This window comes from Peromyscus eremicus, chromosome 8a, assembly GCF_949786415.1.
Source record: "Peromyscus eremicus chromosome 8a, PerEre_H2_v1, whole genome shotgun sequence".
NCBI lineage: Eukaryota > Metazoa > Chordata > Mammalia > Rodentia > Cricetidae > Peromyscus > Peromyscus eremicus.
In genome coordinates, this window is record NC_081423.1 from 72201992 (window position 1) to 72221415 (window position 19424).

Sequence of the window (19424 nt, forward strand, 5' to 3'; positions counted from 1 at the left end):
AGGGTTTACTACAGAGTCTGAATGTACAGAGAAGTACCTGGAAAGTGTGAAGACTGAATCTCTGAGTATGTCATTAGAATATGGTTTCTTTAGGGTCCAAGTTTGAATGATGACTCTGCTCCTAGATGCTTAAGGTCCCATTGGTTTAGATTACTCATTAGTAATTAGTCCTATTAATTTTCAATTTTTACCTTGAATGACTTTAGATTTATACTCTCGGACTTCCTACCTGAACAATACAGACTTTTAGGAGAAGGAAAGAGAGTTGAAGACGTGCTTGAGATCCAAGAAGATGGTTCTATAGAAATCAAGTGTAGCCCCCTCCATGAAAGGCTCTAGAACCATCTTGTAAGAGTGGTAGAGTCTAAGAGCCAGAGGGTGGGGAAGACCAGATCAAAACAGTGTCTTCTAGACTCAACAGGATCACTGTACTCATGAACTTACAGTATCCATGGTTGCCTGCAAGAGGCCTGCACAAGATCAAGCCAATAAAAATATTCTAGCATGGAGTGGGTTGGCATTTATGAGCCCCTACAGTCAACTGAAGAGCTGTTGACAGTTGATGGCTTCTGGGGGAAGGAGAGTCAGTTTTCTTTAGGGGTAACCATGATAGATTGACCATGCTCCAGTAAACGACCCAACACTCATGAGAATATGGACAGCATAACTTGGACTCAGTGAGTTATTAAAAAAAAAGGAGAAGAAAGAAAAGAAAGAAAAAAGACATGATGTTGGGATGGGGCGAGAAATGGAGTGTGTATCTGAAAAGTGAATGTTATTAAAATACATTACAGGCATGTATGAAATTCTCAAGAAACAATCCCACTATAGTAAAAAAAAAAAAATCAAATGAAGTGTAGATGTAGCATTGTTCCAAAGATGGGAAAACCTGAGCACAGTCTGGGCCTGATGAATGGAAGATCAGTTTCCTCCAGAGAGGTAATGTATGACATGGAGCCTTAGTTCTTTCTGCACTGCCCTGTGGCGTCACGGCTGTGGCAGTCCTCTAGCTGCTGTCCTTGTCTCTATCCTGTCCTCAAATGCCTCTACCAAATTAATCTTCTTAAAACTCCTTTCTGGTCGCAGAGAAAGCAGGCTTGGCTTTCAAAACCTGCTCTCATGGCCCCACCCTACCTGGCCAGCTTAATTTGCTTCTGTTTCCTGACACACACCCTCTTCTCCAGGCATGTCTGTCTCCTTCTCATCCCGTAAGCACGCCATCCATGTCTTGTTGATTCAGTGCATTTGTTCACGTTACTCGGCAAGCCTGGAATGCAGTCTTGGGTCTGCATCGTAGAGATTCTTGACTTTCTGCAGTGAATGGGCTCCTGGCTTGTCATTTAAAGTGTTGTGTGCACGGAGCAAATCCCTTTTCCATAATGCTAGTGCTTAGCTTCAGAAGTTCGTCTTGGTTTGTGATTCATCCTGGACTGGCTGTGAGCCCAACCCTTTGCTTTATATTTTTCTGACTCTTAGTTGCTGCCAATCTATAAGCCAACACTTAAATCCTTCAAGGAAGTCCCATTAATAAAAGGAGCATGTTTAATAGAAAGCAAGGAAGTCACCCCTGCATTTTTTTTTAAATGTTTGTTCTTATAAGCTTGGATTATTGCCAACTGGGTTTTCTTACAATGGGTCCTGCTTGTATGCATCAAACAACTTCTTTCCAATTTGGGACTCTTAGGTGGTTTGTCCTAAAGTCATCCTTAGGGTTTTAACATCAGCAAACCTTCAGAGATATTTTTTTCTGCCACCTTTGCACTGTCCTGAACATTAGTCAACCTCTGAATAGCTAGTGTACAAGAGGAGACTCTCCAGATACATCTACTAGAGGTCTTGGGTTTATTTTGCTTGATCTTGATGAAAATGACTATTTTTTTGAATTGATAATTAGTCCTTTGATCAAGGCCTCTTGGCTGAAAGGGGGGAGGCAAAAAGTATTGCTCAGAACCCCTGAGACTGCAGTTAGCACGGGGAAAGAGCGTAGCCTGGTGGGGGAGGATGTCCGAGTTTGGTGTGTGGACACTTCTCAGGGCCAGCTGGAAGTGCTACAGGTAGGTGGCTTTCTGGCTTGGTTCCCTTGGAGTAGGTTCTAGAATCCTTTGTGGATGGAGTTGTAGGAGGAAGAAAAGGGAAAGGAGTGCTTTACTCTTCCTAGCGAGTGGCGGCCTCAAGGTAGACATGTCTTATGACAGGACGTGAAGTGGGGGTGGGGTGGGGTGGTGACCGCAGCAGAAGCCATGACTGCATGTGACCTTCAAGGCTGGGTTTTCAAAGGCTTTCTCTTGGGCCTGAGTCACTGTGATGGGGAGAAGCCCCAGCCACTGTGGAGAAAGACTGCGTGGAGTGGTCTTGATGGCCACTGCTGAGGCCCTAGCCTGCATCCGACATCACCTACCACACATACCTTCAGATGAGTCAGGATCTCAGCCGTCAGGTCAGCTCTGCCCAGATCTTCCTAGCAAAGGCCTCAGCCCTGCAGAACAGTGCTCTGCAGGACCCTTAGAAAGTTTTAGAGCCCTACAGTCCACAGCTTCAATGAAATCACATGGAGATGTGTGTAGAAACGGGTGGATGTGTCTTAGTTTCCTTCTCACATAGAATACCCTGACAGAAGCACCTCCAGGAGAAAGGATTTATCCTGTCTCACAGTTCCATGGTGGGGATGTTAACCTAACACAGATAATCCCTAATAGCCATGCCTGGAGGCCTGTTGCCAAGGGGAGTCTAAATCCCATCAGGTTGTCAATCAGTATTAGTCATAATTTGTATACATCTAATTTTATAATGACTTTCTTTCTCTCCCTCTCTTCCACTCCTTCCCTCCCTCCCTCCCTCCCTCCCTCCCTCCCTCCCTCCCTCCCTCATCTGTATTCATTCATCCTTCCCCATCTCCTTCACTCCCTCTTTCCTTCATTCTTTCTCCCCCTCCTTCCTTCCCTCCCTCCCTTCCTTCCTCCCTCCCTCCTCCCCCCTCTCCTTCTTCTCTAAGTCTGGGGAAGATTTGTTTGGCAGCAGTGATAACTACTCTAGTGTGGACAGAGATGACTCATGGGTAGTGAACGAGTCCTCCGGAGAATGAGGCGGATATCACTCACAACAGTATCTGGTCTGTCTGAGAGCCCCTCCCCCAGTTAGGTTCTATAGATACCTCTCATAGGATCTATGAACCCAGAAGTTCAATGGGAATAGAAGAAAATAGGGCAATTTTTGGGTTTCCATGGCTGTAATCTCTCAACCTAACACAGGGACTTGGGTTGGGTCTGAGAGTTAGTGATTTCCCTCATGATGAGGTCGGGGGACAGCGGGGAGCTACTTCCCTCCTCCTGCCCTCTCCATCATCCCAGGGGCTGTGGGAACACTGATGACATGTGTCGTGTTTAAGGGAGAGCCAAAGAGGCTTGTAAGACAACCAGGGGACAATCTTGTTAAATCACGGAAGACTTAAGATTCTGGAAAATCTGAATATACTGAGAAAAAAAAAAAAAAGAAAGAAAGAAATGGCCTCGCTTGGTGGTCTATGATACTGATTTGGCTTTTAAAGGTAGACACTTCCCTACCCAGGAGGACTGTGGGACCCATGGCTTGTACCAGTTGTGGGGCTTATCAGATGTCCATGTGTCCGTACTCTTGGCCTCTTCTGTCCTTCCCATTCCACACATCAGCCAGTGTGAAGCAGGGAGGGTGTCATGCAAATGAACACTCCCAAATGCATCAGCAACTCTCTCATCAGGTAGGGAAATGTATTAGACTTCGGGAGTCCGCTCAGGTAGGGAAATGTATTAGACTTCGGGAGTCCGCTCAGGTAACCGGAGAGACTGCTGTGCTGCCCGCTGGGCCTCCCAAGCCACCTCACCTGGGGGCCGAAGGCTCCAGGGCAGGCCAGCTTTAATCTCAGCAGCTCTAATACACTCTCCGTTCTTAGCACATCCTACTCAAGAAACATTTGCAAAGAAAAAAAAAAAAGATCAACGTTTTGATACGTCTTCCCAAACCTTCATCCTTAGTATTTATTTTTTCCGTTTTGACAGACTTACTGAATATATAATTTTGTGTCCTGTTCTTTTTCTTATTGTGGTTTCAGTTGTACTTTTCCTGTAGAAACACAATTTTAGATTTGAGTAACAAATGATAATATATGTTTTGGTTTTTCGAGACAGGGTTTCTCTGTGTAGCTCTGGCTGTCCTGGAACTCACTTTTGTAGACCAGCCTGGCCTTGAACCCACAGAGATCCACCTGCCTCTGCCTCTCAAGTGCTGGGATTAAAGCCATGTGCCACCACCGCCTGGCTTTGATAATAATATCTTATTACATAATTACATACCATATTTTATTATGTGCATAGGGCGTGTTTTCTTACCTAATCCTTTCCATTTGAAAGGTGAGTGTCATGGCCGCTCTTTTACTGAGGCTTGTCAACAATAATCAAACAATGGAGATTAGCTTGGTCACTCTGATTCCAACATTCATAGCCTCTCTCTCTCTGTTTCTTGTGACACTTCTCATCATTTTAAGTGACATCACACTACCTACAAGTATTGCACTGTGCTTTACTATGTTTTTGGTTTTGGCCACTTAGGATATTTACTAGTGTTCGATACTGTAAACAAGGAGGCCATGGATATCACTGTGCGCTCAGACTTTCCCCTAGTTTTGGATTATCACCTTTGAATAGAGTCCCAGGAGTGGAATTACTGGGTTAAAGGGTAGGATTGTGTTTATGGCTTTTGATACTTATTGCCAAATTGCTTTCCCAGAGGACTGCGCTTAGCGTAGCAGGCACACTTTATAGGCCCAGGGGAGTTTCTTCGCTCCTCTAGGATGCTTGGCTCCCCTCTAACCACTAGAGGGTGTGAAAGGATGTTGTTGGAGAGTCGGCCCCCTCGAGGAAAGCCCCAAATTTGCTGGAGGAGCCTTTGCTGTTGCCTGGGAGGGAAAGGACTCTGCCTCGTTGACTGAAGTTTGGGGATGGGATGGATCAGTTCTCTGGGGTTTCACTGAAGGCCACATGGTTTGTGCTCTGGACTCAGGAGGGGAGAGCAGCATCATCCAGAACCTCAGGCTCAGAGTGGGAGGTCGGAGTTGTCGTCGGATGACGTATGGAGACCCTTGAATCAGCACAGGCTCACTGGAGCGCTCTGACCTACAGTCCTACAGCCTTGCCACCTCCACAACAGCGGTACTTCGTGAGAGCACAGAACATGGTAGAACATGGATGTAGGGAGGACATGACATCTGGAGCAGACACAGGGATGCAGGGCATGTTCCTGTTCTACATGGATAACTTACTGAAAGGAGGGATGTCCAGACACTTAACTAGGAGACAATGGAGATGGAGGGATACTTAGAGCCCACGTAGCCCACAGTCTTAAGCCCAGACAGTTATGATTGCTTCCATTTTATTTTCTCATTTATCCAGAAGTTATGGAGCACCTAAGGTATACTGAGGGTGCACTGTGCTCTGCATTGGGGGTAGTAAGGTGATGTGTGAAGCCCCTGTCTTCAGGGACCTGATAGTTGTGCAGGGAGAAGAACCACCATGATGAATACTCAACACAGGCTGCACCTCAGTGAGGAGGGCAGTCCAGTGGGGGCAGGGGCTTGCCCTGGATCTTCCTAAGAAGCGTCTTAAAACATATTCCCTAGAAGCTGGGCAGTGGCGGCACACGCCTTTAATCCCAGTACTGGGGAAGCAGAAGCAGGAGGATCTCTGTGTGTTTGAAGCTAGCCTGGTCTACAGAGTGAGTTCTATAGGAATGTCAGAGCTATGTAGAGAGACCCTGTCTCAAAACAAAGCAAAACAAAATGTATCCCTTAGGACATTAGTCCAACCGAACATTTAATAGATGTTAAATGAAATATGGGTAGATAGTTTCATCAGTCAGCTATCGCTGCCTTAATGCTGTGTAACAAACCAACCCTACACTCACTCAATCAATAGCAGTCATATTTATTATTATTTTTAGGGTGATTATGGGTCTAGGTATCAGCTGGGATGCCTTTTATTCTTCTGAGACCAGAGGCTACTGAGGGCATTTCTCATGGAGCTGGGAGGACCAGGAGTGGACAAGCTTACTTGCATAAAGTATGTCCCTTCGCTGTTAAGGCTTTTTTATTCTTTAAAGAAATTTTAACCTGCCAGGTGGTGGTGGTGGTGGTGGTGGCGGCAGCGGCAGTGGCACACGCCTTTAATCCCAGCACTCAGGAGGCAGAAGCAGGTGGATCTCTGTGAGTTCGAGGCCAGCCTGGGCTACAGAGTGAGTTCCAGGACAGCCAGGACTGTTATACAGAGAAACCCTGTCTGGAAAAACCAAAAAAAAAAAAATTTTTTTTAACCTATATAGGCATACCTTAGAAATAAATACGCATTCAGCAGAAACAGTGCTTCAAATTTTGATACTTTAAACTTTTAAAATATTTATCTTTTTATGTGTATGAGCATTTTGTTTGCATCCATGTCTGTGTATTATGTTCATGCACAGTAGAGGCTAAAAGAAGGCACTGGAACCCTGGAACTGAGGTACAGATGGTTGTGAGCTGCTACATGGGTGCTGGAAATTGAGCCCAGGTCCTCTGGACAAGCAGACAATACTCTTTTTTTTTTTTTCAAACTTCTCTATTGACTCTTTGGGAGTTTCACATCATGCACCCCAATTCTGCTCAACTCCTGGCCCCCCTTATCCTCCCCTCATCCCTGCTGTGCCACCCCATAAAACAAAACAAAACAAGACAAACAAAACAAAGCAAGCAAGCAAAAGCAACAACCCCCCTGCCGCCCTGCAACCAAAATAAAACAAAAACCACCACATCAGAAAAATCTCTTCTCCTTCCTTCCTGCCTCTCCATCACCTCTTCATTCGTCCTGGTGGTGTTGGAGGCTTCGGTGTGTCACACAGTACACCCCTTGTCCCATCAGCTTTACTGGCAAATGTTCACTGCAGTGAGTCACTGGTCTGGTTCAAGGCCTCTGGTTCCTGGTACACCATCATCACTGGATCCTCACCGGAACTCCTCTGTGATATCCTGTGGCTGGCCCAAGTCTTGGAGATCCTGCAGGTACTGTTCCAAAGGACCAGTCCTTTCATGAGCAACAGCCAGTCCTAGATGGGGTAGATGCTGGGGTGGGTCAACACAAAGCCCGGCTGTGGGCCTGAGTGGTGGTAGCTGAGGTGGTCAGTCTGAGCCACTGGGGCCACTCACCTCAGGTGTGGGGGTGGAGTCGGCTCCCTTACAAGGCATGCCCTCAGGGTAGGTTCACCCTGGCTTGTGGTAAGGGGTGGGGGCCATCTCTTTTAAGTGCAGGGGCCAGCTCCCTTGCTGTAGTGTCCAGTAAGGGGCAAGGCCAGCTTTCTCAGGGCGGTGAAGGGCGGGGCAGGCTCAGCATGGCCCTCTGATTTCAACATGCAAGGTTCCTATGGCCTCCTGAGGCGACACAGGCCACAGGCATCAACGTGGACTCCAGCTGCAGCTAGACCACGGACCCAGACATGACCCTCAGCAGCAGCTTGGGCCCAGACGACATCCTGGCTCTGGGTGGAAGGAATGGCCACTCGGGTGGGAATAGTTCTGGCAGCCATGTGGTCGCCGGATGCAGCCGATACTCTTAACTACTGAGCCATCCCTCCAGCTCTTGATCTTTTCAATTTCATTTTGTGTTGTATGCATTTGTGTGCATGTATGTGTGGATGTGCATTCATGTGTGTGTATGAGGGAGATGGGGTGGGGAGACTCCAAGAGAGTTAGAGGGAGGTAGTGATGGACTGATAAGAGCAACATACATTATATGAAAATATGAGACTGTCAAACAATAAAATAGTATTTTAAAAAAGAAGAAAGCTGTAGGGCAATGGAAATGCCAAAAAAAAAAAAAAAAAAGAGTCAAGGTAGACAAAACTAAAGTTATTTATTTATTTATTTATTTGTTTGTTTGTTTAGTGTGTGTGTGTGTGTGTGTGTGTGTGTGTGTGTGTGTGTATTTGTGTACAAGGTTATGCATGTGCCATGGCTCACATGTGCAGGTCAGAGGATAACCCTGAGGGCTCGTCCTTATTTCCACTTCCATCTTATCTGAGGCAGGGTCTTTCTTGCTGTTTGCCTTTGTGAGCTAACTCCAGTCTGGCTGTCCCAGCACTTTCCAAGGGCTTCTCCTGTCTCGGGTTCCGTCTTGCCATAAGAGTATAGGACGGCAGGTATAAGCCACCAGGTCCAACTTTTGCATGGGTTTTGGTGATCTGAACTCAGGTTGTCCTTAGCAAATGCTTTTTACCCACTGGTGCATTTCCCTAGCTTTCCACCTTATTTTTTCAGAGAGTCTCTCACTGAACCTAGAACTCACTGCCTGGGCAATGCTGTCTGGTTAGTGAGCCCCAGAGAGCCTTTGTCTGGCTTCCCAGGGCTAGGATCACCCCAAGTCTGTTTTTTTTTAATGGATACTGGGGACCCAAACTCAGGTCTTTGTGCTTTCTCAGCAAGGAATTTACCAACGGAGCCATCTCCCCAGCCTAAAATGTTTGATCTTTTCTTGGGCTAGTGATAAACAGCACAAGGCTTTCTTGTGATGTAGGGCAGTGACTGTAAGACATCACTCCTTGCAACCACGAGGGTAAAAGGTGGATGTTATACTTCGTACTGTTAGTGGGGTCTTTTGGGTTTAAAATGTTCATAGTAAGCCCATATCTCCAAATAACTTACTATACAATAATACATTGTAAAACAGTCTTTGTGTTTGATGGCTTTGCCTGACTATGGGCGAATGCATATTCTCAGCCTGTTTAAGACAGGCCAGGCAGAGCTGTGATGCTCAGGATTATATGTATTTGATATATTTATGTGTATTGAATATTATGTGTACTGAATATAGATATATATATGACAAAATACTTTCAATTTATAGTAGGTTTACAGGGATGTAACCCTCTAAGCTGGTGGACATCTCCGTTTCAAACTTTGTGTGTGTGTGTGTGTGTGTGTGTGTGTGTGTGAATTGATTGTTTGTGTGCATGCACATGTGTGTTCAGGTGTCTTCCTTTGTTTATCTCCATCTTACCTTTTGAGATGGAATCTCTTACTGACTCTGGTATTCACTGGTTGGTTAGCCTGTCTGACTAGGGAGCTCTGAGGCTTCTACCTCTGTGCTCCTCCACCTCTCGAGTGCTGGGTTACAGACACATACCATGACACCAGTCTTGCTTACATGGGTGCTGGGGATCTGAACTCAGGTACTCATGAGCAGGCCCTTTACCAAATGAGCCATCTCCCCTATCCTTAAGCCTTTTCTTACATCATCTCTACTAAGGTCAACCAAGTCACATGGCCAAAGTCAATGTTTGGAAAGGAGGGAAATGTACTTTGTCCCCATAGACAGAAACCACAAAATCATGGCAAAGTGTGTGGGTACGGGGAAGGGCTAAGTACCAGGAGCATCGAAGCAAAGTCATCTACCACAGTGGGATGAGTTTAAGTGAACTGGGTGTAGGCGCTGGTCTTTTCAGAGCCTTTATCCATAAATCAAAATCAAACGTCTACGGTAAAAGAAGGAAGGGTAAGCCTGGAGGGGAGAAAGAAATCTGGCCAGGTCTTACAGCCATTTAGCACGGTCCTGCCGTGACAGTCCAGACCTCATGGCTCTCCGTGAGGGTTCTATGCATCACTCCACTCTGCTCATATGCCTTCACCACACTGAACCGGTGGGGACCAGGGAAGATGGCGACCACAGAAGAGCTGAACTGCCAAGCTCAGGATGCTGAAGTGCTTCTCCAGGGGCTTCCAGGAGCGAGACTCTCAGGGAGGCAGGATAGGGGAGACCACTCAGACAGTCAAGGGGCCCTGCCAAGAGGACAATGTGAAGGACGTGTGCTATGAGGTCGGGCTGTGGGTAACACAGCAAGGTATCTCACCTTGCTACTCTTCAGTTTCCTCATTTGAAGAATAAGGGAGGGAGATACTCCTGTCACTCAGGGTAGGTGAACTAATACTCATAACATGTACAGAACGGGGCCAGGAGTGCAAACAGCACTTCAGACAGGCTAGCAGTCATTAGTATCATTGCTCTTGTAGTTTATGTCTGCTCCACTGTCCCCTTCCACATCGCTGGGCCTTTCTACTCTTCCAACCCCCTTCTCTATGCCCCATTTGTCCTATGCTGGTACTCACTAATATGCATTGGAACAAGTAGTATCATTGAATTATAAAACAGGGACATTGGAAAAGTTCAAGGTCCAGAGGTGGAGTTGCATCTTTCAAGTGGGAGTCTCATCTATACCATATCAGATTTCCTCCCTCTGGCTGACCCTGTGTGCTTTCCGGTAGTGGGACAGAAGTGGGTTGAGTTGGGCTGGGATGAGTGATTCATCCAACACTGTGGTTCTTGAACTCTGGCTGGATACTAGAATCCTAGGGAAAAAATGCCTGGCTCCATCCAGACCAGCGAAATCAGAATCTCGGGGAACCTGGGGTATGGCATGACTTGCAGGTTCAACAGAGGATGCTCATCTCCAGCCAGGGTCAGCAACACTGATGGATGAATCTGCTGTGGACTGTGGAGACAAATACAAGTAGGTTTGCATCCCTGTCCTGTTACTCGTTGCCCATATGAGTCCATCTTTCTGAGTGTCAGCTTTTTTTCCCTCCTGTAAAATGGGGGGTAACCATGAACATTGTGCTGGGATTTTGTAAGAAGCAAATGAAATCCAAAGCAGTGAGTTTTCTGCAGTTGGCCAATGGGATGGGCTCCCTAAGCCCTCGTTAACAAAATGAATGGTTACAATCAGTATCAGGAACCCTGGAGGCCCGTGTTGGTGTGATTTAATCCCAGGCTGGGGTCATCTGACCTCTTCGCTATCCGAGTTGCAGGCTTCTGCCCTCATTGGTTTACAGACACTCTAAGAGGATGGACTAGGGACCGGGGAGACAGCTCAGGTGGTCAAGTGCTTGACATGAAAGCTGAGTTTGGATCCCCAGAACTCCCGTAGAAAGCACATGCCTATAACTCCAGCACTGTGAGGGCCAATACAGGAAGCTCCTGGGGTTTGCTGACCAGTTAACCCAGCTGATCAGTTAGTCTGACTGAATCAGGTTCAGTGAGAGACCTTATCTAAAAAAAGTCAGATGGCGAGCTGTTGACGAAGACGTCAACGTTGACCTCTGCCTCCACATGCATGCACACATGGAGTATGTGTGCATCAGCAGTCTCTCTCTTTCTTTCTTTCCACACATATCTGTATACGTATGCACACATACAAAACATGCACACACATACACAAACACAAAACAACAACAAACAAGCAAAACACAGAAAAAGGATAGAGAACTTTGGGGTTTCTGAGGCTATCTACTGATCCCATTCTGGGGTAAAGTGAGGATTTAAAACCTAGTCCTTCTGATTGCCAGGAACTGTCTTTAAGGAAAAGATCAGCTTGGCTGAGGGGGCTGCCTTTTCTACGTGACACAAAAGTCTATGTGAGCAAATGGAACAGGATCCTGAAGTCTTTGTTAACAGAGTGAATAACTATGATCTGTAACCAACACTGGAGACCCATGTTGGCAAAATCTAATCCCAGATTGATATTAAAGATGCTAGAGGCCGGGCGGTGGTGGCGCACGCCTTTAATCCCAGCACTCGGGAGGCAGAGCCAGGTGGATCTCTGTGAGTTCGAGGCCAGCCTGGTCTCCAAAGCGAATTCCAGGAAAGGCGCAAAGCTACACAGAGAAACCCTGTCTCGAAAAACCAAAAAAAAAAAAAAAAAAAAAAAAAAAGATGCTAGGAGGAGCCTATTCTGTCCCTGTGCCCAACGTGTCATTCTGGCCATGATCACATTGGCTGAGAGCCCACTGGGAAGAAGTCTGAGATGTGTTGAGCAAGAGTAGCAGCGTGGAGTAGAGGCACAAGGCCATGTTCAGATGGACACCTAATGGGGTTCTCCGGGTTGTAAAAAAAACCTGATTCTGGCCAGGTTCCTGCCAAACCCCTGGTGGTGTTCACATCTTGTGCTGAAAAAAAAAAATTGGTGTCAATATCTGATAAAGCAATTGGTTCTTCTTGTAGCTTCCCACTGGGAAGGCTAGGAAATCAATGTCGGGATAAGCATGTCTAATTACTGAGATCTTGTCAGTTGAAAACTGTTTCAACAACAACAACAACAACAACATGATGCACTTCCTGCAGCATTACAGTCTGCTCAGTCATTGCTTAGAGGATTCTGTATGCTTGACTCTTTTGTGGTTTGTCTACCATGGAAACAAAGGATCTACTGAAAGTGTCCTGAGATGCTGATGTGTACCCCTGGGGCTCACATGAGGAACCTGGTGTGACTCATAAAAGCCTCTGGACTTCCCTTCAGGTGTCTAGACGTAAAAGTCTCCAGAACATAGCCCCACCCTTTGAACCCAGTCAGTGATCTGTCCACACAGATGATTAAACAAAGGAATTCACATCAACAGGTGAGTTTTGAAAACAACAAATAATCCTGACTTCTCATAGTACAGTCCCAACAGAAGTAGGTGGAAATCAAGATCCTCAAGTCAAAATATATCCCAGGTAAGCTGGGTTCACATTACAGACCTCTTTTTCTTTTTCTTTTTTTTCATTAAGAAAATTTTTTCATTCATTTTATTCTTTTTCTTTTTTTGGTACCTACCTTGTTAGTCATCAGATAAAACAAAGAGCCATGCAATTATTAGCTGTTTAGATTAGGAACACACATGTCGGGTTTATAATCCTTGGGGTAACCCACAGATGAGCAATTCACCAAGGAAAATACCTATTTTTGCAAGTAGTATTTTTACATGTATGGGCATCTGACTTTTTTTTGGAAGGGAGACAGTACATAGCTTTCAGCAGACTCTCAACAGTGTGTCTCAAAACTGATTAAAAAGTGCTACTCCAGGCTGATCCTTTATGCCATTTGCTAGCAAAAAGAGCAAAGTCACGTTCACAGAGTAAAGGGCTGCCTATACTTTCTTTTAAAAAAGAATATTAACTTATGCCAACTTTTCTTTTTTGAGTATCTTAATATATTCTGAGACTATTTATTTTTATTTTATATGTATGGGTGCTTTTCCTGCATGTACGTGACCATGTGCATGCAGTACCTGTAGAGCCCAGAAGAGGGCGTTGGATTCCTTGGAACTAAAGTTACAGACAATTGTGAACCGCCTTGTGGGTGTTGGGAATCAAATCTCAGTCCTCCACAAGAGCCACCAGTGCTCTTAACTGCGGAGACACCTGTCTACCTCCCTCCATGTACTTTGCACAAAGGGAGTCAGAGAGGAGGTAGGAAAGAAAAATTCCAGTGGAAGAACCATCAGTGAGGACCTGCCCTCCCATAGTTGCAGGCTTTAGAATTTACCTCAGAGTTGACAATGCCTGTATGAGGCAGACGGAGAGAGAAAGGCTTGTTTGCCCGAAGCCACCACTGGTGAAGCAGATGGCAGAAACCCCATCTTCTGCAAAGTGGTGACATGAGATGGCCCTGACGAATGCTTTCCAAGTCTTGAACCTGTGAGATTTTTTTGTTCTGAGTTCAGGAAACAACAGAATATAAATCTGCCTGAATCAACCTAGCTCACGAAAATTCAATGCTGGGCCACAGTGGCTCTGGCAACATCTTGTTCTTTTTGTTGTAATGACTTTTGATGCTGTGGATTTAGACGGATTAGGCCATTTAGGGGAAAGAGGAGAATATTAATATACAAAATTGTTAACTGTCAAATGAAATCCCTTAATAACGTGGGTGTTTAAGATGAGCATGCAGGCGCTTTGAAAACATCTGGAGCACTGGCCCAAACATTTAAGAAATCCATTTTGCAAGTTCAAACAAATAACCCTCCACCAATTACGCTGTACCTGTATAAGTGTGAAGTGCGATCCTGTATAGCCTTGGTTGGGAGTGAAGACTCTTTCTCTTACTGTCGGGAGCTTCAGCACACCTAATTCTTCACGCAAGAGCAGAATGCTTACATCCCACAGAGGAACAGACAGCTTGCAGGCAAGACCTGGTTTTCATATTCACTACAAATGAATTACCCAAGTGGTTGATTTGATTTGTTTTAAAGGCTAATGTGTGTTAGAGGATCCAGGCAGTTCCCACCCTGAAGGTCCTTCCATTTTGGTCATTTAAATATTTGCCAAATAACTGCCTGGGATTTGAAATTCTTGGGGTGGGGGTCATCATTGAGAGGGGTCAGGCAGTAGTGGTGGAAATGCTAGCTTATTTCACTATATGATATTATTTTTATAACTTCGGTGCATGCTGAACACATAACCATTTTTTTTTTTCATTTATCAAGTCAAGAATAATGTCTTGTCAGACAACTGGAAACAGGCTTGTTTAAAACTGTCTGTGATTCAAGATAAACTCTGTAACTCCTCTAATAGATGTTCCTGAAGGGGACTGTGGGCTATGCTGGGGAAGATCTTGTGTCTCTGGGGACAGGATGTGATATAAATAGGGACGGCATCTCAGAGTGGATACATTTGCACTGGACTGTGATAGAGAGGTAGGCTTTATAAACAACTCCAGCTTCATGCTGTTCCTGTTGGCTGATCTGTGCAATATCATTATAAACATGGCAAAACTGTGTCAGCCACCATTCATATGAGAGAAGAATTAGTAGGTACCTCCTATGTCAAATTGGGTTGCCATCTTGCTACATTACTTGCTAGCTTGGGTATGGCTTCTCCCGAGCTATTGTTATTAATATTGTATGTTGTCACATTAAACATACATTAAGGCATTCGTTTTTTAAAAATATGAATCATGAATTGGAAGCCTTTTTCCATGTTGTCACAAGAGTAGGTGGACTGAAACTAGGTGGAGATGCAGAGAGAGGACTCAAGAGAAAGACAGAATGGAGGCCGGGGTTTAGTAGGGTAAATTGGCACCCTGGCAGGACTTTCCTAAAGCTGTATTGGATTTCATGGAGGGCCTGTCAGGCCCTTTGAAGAAGCTGAGATGCTAACATGTGGATTACAGACAGCCATGGGAGTTCTGTGTGAGAAAAGGACCCCAGTTAGAATTTGATCCTAGTTAGGGCTGGCTTTAGCAATGCTGGGATTCACTGGGATGCTTGGGAATATCAAGGTTTCTTATGGAGACTCATAAGCAGTTCAATAGTAAGTAGATAGAAGAAGTCCATTAACCAGCATGTGAATAAGGATGCTCATGTATTCTGTAAGGACCTCTTAGTGTACTTTCAATAGGATAGGCTGTTTAAGACTGAGTCGGATGTGACACCAATCATTCGACCTCAGTGGTCTATTAGAACCCTATCTTGTCCATCCTGATCCTCTGGTTCATGAGAGCAAATGCTCTTCAACGTACTTCACACCTCCAGGGGTTGGCTGCAAATGTCCTAAGAATTGTGTTGAGATGGATTCTGAGGGATAGTCTGGACTTCAAAGCAAAGAGTCAATGCAATGTTTCCTGCACACGTACCCTATATTTGACTTGCTCATTCTTTTTAAACGTTTCCTTTCAGCCAGGCCTGGTGGCACAGGTTTGTAATTCTAGCTAGTCTGGAAAATGAAGGTAGGGATATGGCAAGTTCAAGGCCTGCTTGGGCTACAGATCGAGTTCAAGTCTGTATAACTTAACAAGACCTTGCCTCAAAATTAAAAAAAAAAGGGGGGGGGTAGGGATGTAGCTCAGGGGTAAGGCCTTGGGTTCAACCCCCAGCACTGTAAAGAATGGATCCACTTTAGATGTTTTATATTTAATCTTAACATAGCTCAAATTGATAAAATGGACCCAAACCAAATGGATCCAAATAAAGGAGATGGAAGAAAATCCCTGAGTCAATATCTTCTTAAAGTAATATACTTGATGCATCCATCTTCTTGTCCACCTACCCACCCATCATCTATCTACCTATCACCCACCTCTCCACCCACAAGCTACCCCCCCTACCATCTACCTATCCACCCACCAGCTATCCACCTACCATCTACCTATCCACTCACCAGCTACCCACTTATCATCTACCTCTCTACCCACCAGCTACCTACCTAGTATCTACCTATCCACCTACCAGCTACCCACCTACCATCTACCTATCCACCCACTAGCTACCAACCTACCATCTACCTATCCACCCACCAGCTACCCACCTGCATCTGTAGAGGCCCAGGCAATGCACCAAGCTCTGGAGCTATTAAAAAATGTTTCTTATCTCCAGAATTCAAAATCCAGTGTGTGAGCTACTCAAGAGATACGTAAGTTTACAACAGCATTCTAAGTGGGATCTGAGGTGCAGACAACACATGCCCTAGAAGCGGAGCTTTCTGACAGCCTGTGGCAAGAGTTGAGTTGGGGATAGAGGTGGTCTGTGGTTTACTCCTTGGCCAAAGGCTCCATGATCCCACAGAACTTAGCACAGTGCATGGCACCTAATGGGTGTGAGCAGTGAATGTTTTTTGTTGAATGAATACAGTATCCCCAAGAAGAGGAAGGAGCCTCCATAGGCCATCTAGTCAACCCATCTGCCTCTGGATGGAGCCACACCTAAACCATTCCTATAGTGTTATTTTGGGTATGGTTATTCTTAGCTGGCAGCTGGAAAGAACCAAGGAGACAGCTTCTCTCTGGAGCCTTCTGTTCTGTAGGCCACATTCAGGGGGACTCTGGTGGAGACAGAGCTGGGAGGAGAGGGACAGACAAGTGTCCTTCTCAGGCTGGAAGCTTCCTTGGAGGGAGCTTGGAGAAGGCTTGGAGAACTTCTTCCTGGGGAGTCAGGAAGTGACATTGAGAAGTGCCTCCCCAGGGAGGGCTTGAACACTTTGCAATAGAGATTCACAAGAGAGCAGGGTATTGATGGGACCTACATGGATAGGCGTAGGCTGCTAGATCCCCCACATGAGCAGCCTGCAGGAGATGGCTCCCAGAGCACACAGAGGACAGGACCTAGGAAGGATGACTTCCTCATCCACTCAGTGCGGGCCCCCTCCCCCGTCTCTGCCAGTGACTTTGGAGAAACTATGGTGTGGGGCTATAGCTCCCTAAGGAGAGATTTTCTTCCAGGATCTTTTTTTTTTTTTTTTCTTTTCAGGGTATTTCACAGTGGCTGGAGCATGTCGGGACCTAACACAGTCAGGCTGTACCAGGAGCCAGAGCCCAGAGTCTTATAATCTCATGGGAAGATAGGAAGCAATGATTAGTCCGCGCTGAATGGCTCTGCTGTGAGCACTCTGAGCTGGACTGGACCCGGGACAGAATCAAGGGCAAGTTCTAATCTCATTTTCAGGTAGGGGAAGGGTAGAGAAGGCACTTTCTGGGGCAATCTTTTGAAAAATAGGCATAAATAGGGAACAATGGTACCATTCCTTCCAGACCTGCTCAACCTGGTGCTTGATACGAAAGGGGTGTGTGGGTGCACGATGCCGGTGTCAGAGAGAGAGAGGGAGAGGGAGAGAGACTAAGTATAAACTTGTGAACCCTCTTAGGAGGCTAATGCTTGCTCCCCAACCCCCCTCTCCCCGCCCCCTGGACAGGGATGGATTTGCTCTTTGTTTAGAAAACTAGTGTTTTCTAAATGCAATGGAAAAAATGGCTCGGTGGAGCTGCCTCTGAACTGCAGGACCTTCCATGCCTAACCCATCTCCTCTCTTGCTTCTCCTGCTACTCAAAGCTATCATGACTAAAAATAAGTTCGAGAACAAAATGAGGAAAACTTCTTCCGGGCCAGGGAGAGCAGGAGACATGGGGATGACTCTTGGCTGAAGCCCCATAGCCAAAGAGGGCAGACAAGAAGAGACAGCTGCCCTTGAGTCTGGCAAGCACAACAGCGCCGTGACCACGTACCTAGAAATGTGCTGTGCCTTGCAGACATGACAGAGAAGAATGAGATACTCTCTGCCTGCAAGGAACTTCTGGGACCTGTTCCTCTGGAAGCTGTCAGCGAGAGATCTTTAAAGACCAAGTCAGATAGGCCCGCATTAAGTAACCACGATGAGGTCGGATATAAAGCGCTTCCTTTACCAGGAGGTCTGTGGGTGTGCGCATGGTGAAAACCCCCAAGGTTGACATTTTGGAAACCTTGAGATTGCTCCTTGACAGCTTGTCCTTCTGTAAGCTACTGATAGGGGAAGCCTGACTGTGTGACACTCCCTCATCCGTTCTCTGAGTTATACTAGGCACGTTCTGGTTTTTGCTACTCACCTTCTCTCTGCCCAAAGGTTGTCCTTGGGGCTCTGTTTTCTTCTCCGGCATTAGGGTGAACCATACAAAATTGCTATTTTCCAGGGTCAAAAGTGCCCCAATGTTTGTATTTATTATTAGTGCGTGCGCCTCCATGAAGGTCAGAGGACAACATTGTAGAACCAGTTCAGTCTCTCCACATTTACACGGGTTCTGGAGATTGAACTCAACTTACCAGGTTTGTGCTGCAAGCACCCTTATCCACTGAGCCTCCTTGTTGCCCACCCCACCCCGCCCCCGATTTTTCATTTAGCTCCACTTAACAAAATGAAGGGATTCTTCTGCTCCCTGCAGTCTCTTTTACCGCAAATGTTCTAGACCCCTCCAATAATCCTGCTTTCCTTCCTCCTCCGCCCACACCATGGCACACATCATCCTCTCCTGACTGACGCATGCTCCTTGATTGGCAGCTGCTTCTGTCTTCTTCTGGATCTGAGATGGTCTTCGTATGTTCTTTTTTCCAACGAAGGACGCCTTACCCTCCAGTTCCAGCTCCGTGTTCTTGCCTGGATCTCCCATTCAGAAAGAAGCCCTCTGTCCTTCTCAGTCCAGGGTCCCTTCCTACATGTTTAGTAGCATTGTTTTTCTTACATTAAGTGTAAATGTGGGATGTTTGGAGACAGAGAAACACGAAGGAGTAACGTTCACCTGCAGCCTCCCTGACCCAGTGTCAACAGTGGACACACACACCCTTTCAGTACTTGTTAAGTCAAGTGTTAAGTGTATGTCTGGTCTTTTTGAACCGAGACAGTCCCATAGAATAGATAGATTCCTTTCTGTCTCTGTTTCCTTCATGTAAGTTCACCTTTCCTCATGTGACTTCCAAGCTCCTCCCACTAAAAGGGAAGGGTAATTTTTCTGGCTCCTTCAACTTTGGAATTGGCCCTATTACTTGCTTGGGCCAATACGTTTTTTATTGTTTATTCTGTTCATAGATTAATAATATTATCATACTATCATAATATAACAAAAACATTATCAGAATATTTACCTAAGAAAATAATAATAATCTACTTTTCTAGTAGACAGGGATTGAGACTGTAGAAGAGTTCGGGGTAAATGGTACCCAGTTCTTCCCTTGGAATCATGGGAAAGAGCAGATAGATGTTCAGTAAGATGTCAGACTTGTTGCTAGTGCCGGTTCTCTGATGGTATAAGAAGTTACCACTGAACTTTGTGGTCAAAGCAAAAGGTATTTATTAACTCACAGTCTGGGTGGATCAGAGCTCAGG